This window comes from Pipistrellus kuhlii, unplaced genomic scaffold, assembly GCF_014108245.1.
Source record: "Pipistrellus kuhlii isolate mPipKuh1 unplaced genomic scaffold, mPipKuh1.p scaffold_m20_p_22, whole genome shotgun sequence".
NCBI lineage: Eukaryota > Metazoa > Chordata > Mammalia > Chiroptera > Vespertilionidae > Pipistrellus > Pipistrellus kuhlii.
This window is the reverse complement of record NW_023425521.1, coordinates 11,132,415-11,141,743: the sequence shown is the minus strand read 5'-3', so window position 1 is coordinate 11,141,743 and position 9,329 is coordinate 11,132,415.

Here is a 9,329-nt window from a genome sequence, read left to right as displayed (position 1 = left end):
GAGGGAAACCAAGGAAGAGAAGAATGGAAACTGATAACTTCAAAATAAAATTTTCTTTGCAGTGTTTTATAGTTTAGTAGAGGCCCAGTGCATGAATTCATGCACAGGTGGATCTGGCCGGCCAGAGGAAGGGGACAGTGGGAGGTTGGCTGGCCAGCCCCGCCCTTGATTGGGATGGGGGGAGGCTGATTGGGGCCAGGGTTGGCCACAGGAGGTTGCTCACCAGCCCCACCTCCAATCGGGGGTGGAAGGAGATGATCAGGAGGAGGAACCATGGGAGGTTGGCTGGCCTGCTCTGCACACCACCACCACCCGCCTCCCTACCACTCCCCCTCCACACCCCGACAGTGCATGTCATAGCGACCGGTGGTTCTGTTTATTCTGGTTGCTTAGGGTTTTATGTATAGAGATAGATAGATGGTCTCAGAACTTAATCAAATTATCCATATAAGGTAGGTTATCTCCATTTTACAGACTGAGGTTCAGAGCGGTTAAGTGACTTGGCCAATATATAGCTAGTAAGCGAAAAGCCAGAGCTTGAACCATATCCTGATATTAAGTTTGGAGCTTCCGCGCCCCCCCCCCCTCCCCCCGACACACACACACTATTCCATGGCTTGCATGAAACTATTGATAGAAGGAATGGATGGTGGAGACCCCGTCATGTTATGGATTTTTAATTTAAAAGACTGATTTCGTAGCTTTAAAAAGCCTCTTTTAAAAGAAAGCTTAACTCATTTATCGCTGAGAATCCCAGAAAAGTACCTTGGAATTTGTTCAAACCAGTTTCAAATGACCATAGAAGTTTTTATTTATTTTTTATTTTTATTTTTTTAAATATTGAATATATATTTTATTGATTTTTTTACAGAGAGGAAGGGAGAGAGATAGAGAGCTAGAAAAGTCGATGAGAGAGAAACATCGACCAGCTGCTTCTTGCACACCCCCTACTGGGGATGTGCCCACAACCAATGTACATGCCCTTGACAGGAATCGAACCTGGGACCTTTCAATCCGCAGACCAACGCTCTACCACTGAGCCAAACCGGTTTCAGCATGACCATAGAAGTTTTTAAATGGAATCAAATCGAGTTGTCTAATTTAATTCCTCTTTCTTTTATACCTTCCCCAATTTTTACCTTTAGTAATTTTATATATATATATATATATATATATATATATATATATATATATATATATATTATTGATTTTTTTACAGAGAGGAGGAGAGAGGGATAGAGAGCTAGAAATGTCGATGAGAGAGAAACATCGACCAGCTGCCTCTTGCACACCCCCTACTGGGGATGTACCCACAACCAATGTACATGCCCTTGACCGGAATTGAACCTGGGACCTTTCAGTCCGCAGACCGACGCTCTACCACTGAGCCAAACCGGTTTCAGCTTTAGTAATTTTCTTTTCCTCAGTGATAGTGTTGTAAAACCTTTTGGTCCATCATCTGAATTTCACTAGGAAACAATAGAGTGAAAAAAATAAAAAGAAAGAAAAAAATAGCTAAGAAATTTTTCGTAATTCAGTAAAATGTGCTTAGATATTTGATGTCCACATAGATACGGGCCTGAAATAATTAAACAACAAAATTCCAGTTTGCTACAGTCAGAAAAAAGGATATGGTGTAACACAGGAACTATTATTACTCCTGCACAGTGAAGAAGACTTCTCAGGTTGTTCCAACCTGAAAACTGTTTTCTTCCTTAAAAAAAGAAACAGAGACAGAGAGACGGAGAGAATATAAACAAGTGAGTGAGAGCAGGAGGCATCAAAGCTGGACAAGACAGAAAGTGCTTGGTTGTGGCATGCATTTTGCAGGGTGCACAGTGAGGAAAAAAAAGAACCTTCCTATGTTACACCTTTAAATGGTTCTGTCAGAAGCAGATGGGGAACAGTTTTGCTAGTGCTATGAAATACAGTTCAAAGACTGTAATTAAGGACAATTTAATTACAGACGGAGAAGCTGAAAACTATCTGCGATCAGTTAAAAGCATTTGAACAAGGTAGAAAGAACAGTGAGGACTATAAGACAGCGTGGGACCCAGAAGATGGGCAGATGGTGCACTCCCAGGCAATGAACAGGATCAGGAAAGAGCCACCCCACCAGCGCCTAATGTCTGAATTGTATTATTTATTAGCATAGATGTGTTTACAGATTTATACTTAAGTATTTGATACAAAAATAGTTCATTCTAGAACATGTATTTAGCCCAGCCAGTGTGGCTAAGTGATTGAGCAAGTCACAGTTCAATTCCTGGTCAGAGTACATGCCTGGGGTTTCAGGCTGGATCCCCAGTGTGGGTCGTGGGGGGCGGCTCAGCTGATCAATGATTCACTCTCATCATGGATGTTTCTATCTTCCTTTCCCACTCCCTTCCTCTCTGAAATATATATATATTTAGAATACATATTTAGTCACTATCAAAAGATCCTTTTAAAAGTTTTTATGAAGTCCAAACAGACAAAACCCTTAACTCTTGATGATACTTGAAATAATTGGATTCCAGCTTACAAATATATCAAGATTTTATCAACAATTGGTCAATAAGACAAATAGCTCAGGATAGTGGCTGATTAAGGATGAGCATACTTGCAACTGTGTGTATTATATTACCAATGTTTATATTATTGATTTTTTATGCTCTAATGATAACTGCCTTATCATCTTGGCATTTTTCTTCCATTTTACTTGTATGGGTGGAAAATTATAGTCAGATTTCATCTTTCAGCTTCTCATGGTCTCAGTCTTTTATGGTATCACCACTAACACTATCCAAACAAATTCCAAAATTTGTATACCATGAGAGCTTAGATCTCACCTAAGATAGTAACTCAATCATCCAGAAACACAGTAAAAAAAATCAGAAAGAAAGTAAAAATGAAGGGCAAAGTAAAGAAAGAGAATAAAACTTCACGTATCACCTATTATGTGTTTAGAACTCCACTATATAGTTTACACATATTTCTTCATTTAATCATTGTCATTTCTCTATTTTAGAGATGAGAAATCTGAGGGTCAGAGAAATCATGTAACTTGTTCAAGGTCACACAGCTAACAGTAGAGAGAGGAGTTAAGATTCAGACTTATATTTGTTTAACTCCCAAACTCCTGTTCTTTCCACTGTACCACACTATTTTCTGAAAAGGTCTCTGGATAACCAACACTTGTGTTTTAAAGTTTGAATCCAAAGTATGTGATCATGTATTTTATTCACATACATAGTCTAAAACCCTCATATGGGACTTGGTTGCTCTTACATGTATTTAAGGCATGGTTGCTTGGTTTCTAAATCCAGAGCAGGTTAGAAAAAGAAGCAAATTAAAAGACAGGAGTAGGGTTTCAGTGAGCAAATACAATGGTTATAGTGAAAAGAGATTAATGACAGCTTGATGGAATACAGAAAATCACATTAAAAAGCAGATATAAGAATAAAAGCATAAATATGAATAAAAGCTTCACCTTAAGTGATGCTAATACTAAACTGCTGTCATTTAAATAGTACCTACTAAGTGTCAGACTTTGTGCTAGATGCAATGATTTTAAAAACTCAGAGCATTTCCACTTTTATTTGTTCAAAATGAAGCTTTATTTAAAATTTAATTTGTAAAAAGAATTTTGGGTGAAAGATTCTTAAAAACAATGCCTTATATCATTTAATCTTCAAATCATAACTGTTACATTTGATTCTACCATCCCCTTTTATAGATGAGAAATTGGAACTCAAAAACTTGCCCAAGGTCACACAGCTATTAAAGGAGCCAGTATTCAAGCACAGGTCTGCTGCCTTCAGAGCCTGTGTTTTTTCTACTGTCATGCTGCCTCCACATTCATTGGTATGACTCTGAGTCATTAAAAGAAGATTAACTTAAAAAGTTTAAAAAGCCAGGGGAATTGCATTGGTTAAACTAATGGAAAAGTGTACTTACATGGCAAGCAGCCAGTTACCTGGAAAACTTAGCTCTCTAGAAGGAGCAGATACACAATAACCTAGGGGCTACTCCATAATCAGGACCCTTATACCTTTCTCAGCATTAGTGCAATTTTGTAATTATTATATTTCTTGCAGATGATCTTATGTGGTCATTTCATTTTTGAAAAAAAGTTCAATTTAGAAAAGATCATGAGAACTGTACACTTTTCAGTTAGGGTGTGTGTTTTCCTGCCTTCTTGGCAATTACTTTATCAAACTCATTAGTAGTGTTCATACAAACACATAAATATAATTTATGAATTATTAGAAATATATTCTTTGTAAATAATAATGTGAGCCGCATATCTTTCATGCTCTCTTTCTAATGATGTTGTTGGAGGGAAAAGGAGTGCTTATAAATCATTCCTCAAATCCCCTAAAGGTTGAAAGGTAAGTAGTAACTAGTCATCTTCAGAACTCATTGGATTTACAAGTTTATCCTTGAAGAGGTTCATGACTGGAAGGAAGCCTCATTAATCTTAATCATATCAATCTGAGTACCCAGTAAAGTCAGGTCCGAAATGGCTGCTATCAGAGACAGTCAGGACAGACTTCAGACAAGAATGCACTCACTTCTTAGACACACATACCCAGGCCAGATAACAGCCGGGGATTTAGGCGAGGCTCACTGGAGACACAAATAGTCTCAATAATGACAATAGCTGGAGAACCCAGAGCCAAACATACAGCTAATAAAACTACTGAGCTGCAGGGTCAGACTAGAGTGAACCGCAGAGTCATCCAGAGCATTACTGGCCCTATAAAAAAAAAAAAAAAAGGCTACAGAAGCCTGTGTACCACAAGTGGCCAGTTTGGAGCTCCAATGGGTAAACTATGATTGTCCGAGGTCAGGAGATAGGGCTGATATCATTAGGGTCAGGAAGAACTCTACTCTGAGCCTTCCATTTAGATGTGGGAGATCAACACGAGATGATGAAGAAAAAAAGGGAGAGAGAGAGAAGAATCATGTAATAAAATCAGTAGTTTGTATTTGTTGGAGGGTATAAATTCTAAAAGTTTAGATGGACTTGACCAGAGAAGAAAAAAAGAGCCATCTATCACCCAGTGCTGGAACATAACCAGTCGGGTTAGTATGTTTAAATGGTTTTAACCTTGTGAAATATACAAGTTTGCCAAGAAACTCCAGGATAGATATTCTCTTCTCTCTCTGTCTCTTTAGCCCAAGTAGCTCGGTCACTTACTCTATCAAATTTCTCCTAGATGTAAACTCTTTAGGAACAAAAAAAGCATATCTTATTCATCATTGTTTCCCCTACAAAGCCTAGCACAAAACATACAGCAGGCTCTCAATAGACGTTTGTGGATTTTAACCACCCTCTCCATTTCCCTTCCTCCCACTCACTGTCACCATTGAGTAAACTCTTGACCTTTTAGTCATAATTTATTTTTAATGTAAAGAAGCACAGGCCTTGAAATTGGCAATGGAAGCTCTTGTGATACAGAAGAAGATCCCAATACATGAGATGTTATGTGATTTGAATCTAGTCCCTCTTGATTCTGTGAGCTTTCAGATTTGTACCTCACTTAACTATTATTATTTTTTTAAATTACTTTTCAATTATAGTTTACAATTAACATTTTAAAATTAATTTCAGGTGTACAGCATAGTGGTTAGAAAATCATATACTTTTCAAAGTGTTCCCCCTGTTATTTCCAATCCCACCTGGCACTATCAATAAAAAAATTAAAATAAAATAAAATAAAAATGTAATAATTAAAAAGGTAAAATCAAGTGAGGAAAAAAGAAAAAAAGTTTCTTAAGTAAAAGATGTAAAAAAGTGAAAATAAAATTAAAATTAAAAATAAAATAGTTATTACAATATTATTGATATTCCCTGTGCTGTACCTTACATCCCGATGACTATTTTGTAACTACAAATTTGTACTTCTTAATCCTTCATCCTTTTCACTCAGTCCTTCCCCCTGACCCCCCTCTGGCAACCATCAGAATGTTCTCTGTGTCTGTAGGTCTGTTTCTATTTTGTTGGTTGATTTATATTTAAGCTTCCTCTTCTTTCTTTATTAATCATTTGGAGAATTTTCACTTGATGCTTCTTTATTTGGCTTTGTAATTACAGGAGTAAGTTTTCTAATGAAAATACTTTCTGCCACTGATACACTTTTTAACAGCTTTGTCAAGATACATTACACAAAGCATATAATTCACTTATTTAAAGAGTGCAACTCAAGGATTTTAAATATATTCACAAATTGTGGAACCATTATCATAATTAATTTCAGCATATTTTCATCAGCTCAAAAATAAATCCTGTATCCTTTGTCTATTACCCCTTTATCACCCATACACTCTAGCCATATGCAAGCTCTAACTGCTTTCTGTCTCTATATATTTGCCTCTTCTGGACACTTCAAATAAATGCACTCATACAAAGTATACTCTTTTGTGACTGGCATCTTTCCCTTAGCATAATGTTTTCAAGTTTCATCTCTGCTGTAGCATGTATCAGTACTTCATCCCTTTTATGACCAAATAATATTCCATTGTATGCATATATTTTTTTAATTTAATCATTCATCAGTTAATAGACATTTGGGTTGTTTCCACCTTTTGGCTATTATGAATAACATTATTATAAATATTTGAGTATAAGTTTTTGTGTGGACATATGTTTTCATTTCTCGTGGGTATATACCTAGTAGTAGAATTGCTGGGTCATATATCGGGTCTACTAATAATTAATGTCGTTTTTAAACATTCATTTAAAATCTTGCTTGGCATTGACTTGTATTGACATAACCTTCAAACACGTGGTATCTACAGAACGTGTGAAGTGCAATTAACAAGTTTTGCTTGAAAAAGTTTGTGTTTGGTTTGGTTTTTGTTGCAAAACTAGGGCTAAGAAGATGGCGGATGAAGAGCATATTCGGCACTGCATGCTTTACGAGTTCCAATTAGGAAGAAAAGCAAGTGAGGCTGCAAAAAACATCTGTAGTGTTCTTGGTCAAGATGCAGTTAGCGCCAGAAAATGCCAGCGTTGGTTTGAGAAATTTCGCGAGGGAAATTTTTCGTTAGATGACAAGAGTGGTCGAGGTCGTGTGTCCAATTTTGATCAAGAAGCTCTTCAAGCTCTTTTGGTGCAAAATCCTCAAATTACCCAACAAGAGCTTGCGACAACTTTAAATTGTTCACAAAAAACAATTTCCAATCAATTGCGTGCACTTGGCAAAGTCCAAAAGTTTGGAAAATGGGTTCCTCGTGAGTTGACCGACAACAACTGTAATCAAAGAGTCACAATTTGCAGTTCGCTCCTCTCTCGTCAAAACCGTTTGCCGTTTTTAGAGCAAATTGTTACCGGAGATGAAGAATGGGTGCTGTATGTTAATTTGAAAAGGCGGCCTCAATGGTTGGACAAAAATGAGGCTCCGCAGCCCACGCCAAAAGCTGACTTGCATGTGAAAAAAGTGATGTTGTGTGTTTGGTGGAATTTTAAAGGAATTCTTCATTATGAACTTTTACCATCTAACCAAACCATTACAAGTGCAGTGTATAGTGCCCAATTGGAAAGGTTAGCCCAAGCTTTAAGAGAAAAAGAACCCGCACTGATTAATCGGAAGGGCGTAATTCTTCACCATGATAACGCACGACCGCATACTGCAAGAATCACTGCTGAAAAACTGCGCCAGTTGGAATGGGAAGTTCTCCCTCAACCTGCATATTCTCCTGATATTGCCCCTTCCGATTACCATTTGTTTCGTTCTTTGCAAAACTTTCTTCTTGGAAAAAAATTTAATAATGAAGAATGCCTCAAAAATGCATTGACCGAATTTTTTGCATCAAAATCACAAGAATTTTACAACAGAGGGATTAAAATGCTTCCTGAGCGTTGGGCACAAGTAGTAGAAAACAACGGCAACTATATTGTTGATTAAATTTCGTTGTATTGTTTAAATAAATTCAATTTAAAAAAAGGTATTAGAAAACGACATTAATTATTACTAGACCTAATAATAACATATGGTTTGAGAAACTTCCAGTTTGCGCTATTTACATTTTACCAGCAGTGTACGAGAGCTCTGATTTACCCACATAGCTCACCAATCCAATACTTGTTATTACCTGACTTTTTAAATTCTAGCTATCCTAGTTGAGGTGAAAACCACTGAGGTCTTGATTTGCATTTCTCTAATGACTAATGATGTTGATCATCTTTTCAAGTGCATACTGGCCATTTGTACAGATTCAATTCCGTCTCTAACAGAATAGAATAACATATCCATAATTACTGGCACATGACAGGCCCTCGAGACGAGGTGCATTTTGTTTTAATGATAATAGTTGGTTTTCTTTTTCTATGGGTCCAGGTGAAAGGTCTGATAGATTCATCCTGGCAGCAGAGAGGCAAGTTCTCTGAAGCTGGTTTGGAATCCTCGCCTTTCTTGGTGGGTCAGGCCTACCATAACCCTACAGGCTGAGTTCATCTTACACACAAGCTTCTGTTTGGCCTTTGCTCTCCCAAGCCACTGATGTTAGGATCCCAGGTGTATAATATGCTAGAAATTAGATATTTCATGGCAGGATCAATCTGCCATGAGACTTTTTTACATAGTGAAGTTTACTGTTTTATACTTGATCCTATTGTCCTCCTTGGAGATAATGAAGTTTCATAATTGTTTTCATTATGCTTACTTAGGCAGAACCTCTTTCCTAGAGGGTATGCAATCAATTTTTCTTTCTTTCTTTTTTTAAAATATATTTTATTGATTTTTCACAGAGAGGAAGAGAGAGGGATAGAGAGCTAGAAACATCGATGAGAGAGAATCATCGATCAGCTGCCTCCTGCACACCCCCCACTGGGGATGTGCCTGCAACCAAGGTACATGCCCTTGATCGGAATCGAACCCAGGACCTTTCAATCCGCAGACCGATGCTCTACCACTGAGTCAAACCGGTCCCGGCTGCAATCAATTTTTCTAAGATATGGAGAAGCAGCCAAAAAAAACTTGCAACTCAGAGAAATATTGGGAATACGAGGTCCTAATCCAGAAAGAGAAAAAAAGAAAAACCCTCTCAATTTAATAGTTCGTTGTTATTATTATTTTTTTCTAGAGAGAGTAGAAGGGAGGGAGAGAGACAGAGAAACATGGATGTGAGAGAGACACATCAACTGGTTGCCTCCCACATGCACCTGACCAGGGCTGGGGATCAAGCCTGCAACAAAGGTACATGCCCTTGACAGGAATTGAACCAGGGACCCTCAGAATAGAACCAGGACTCTTCAGTCCACAGGCCGATGCTCAATCCACTGAGCCAAACCAGCTAGGGCTCATTTTAATAGTTTTAACAGCCAAATTTGTATGAACTCC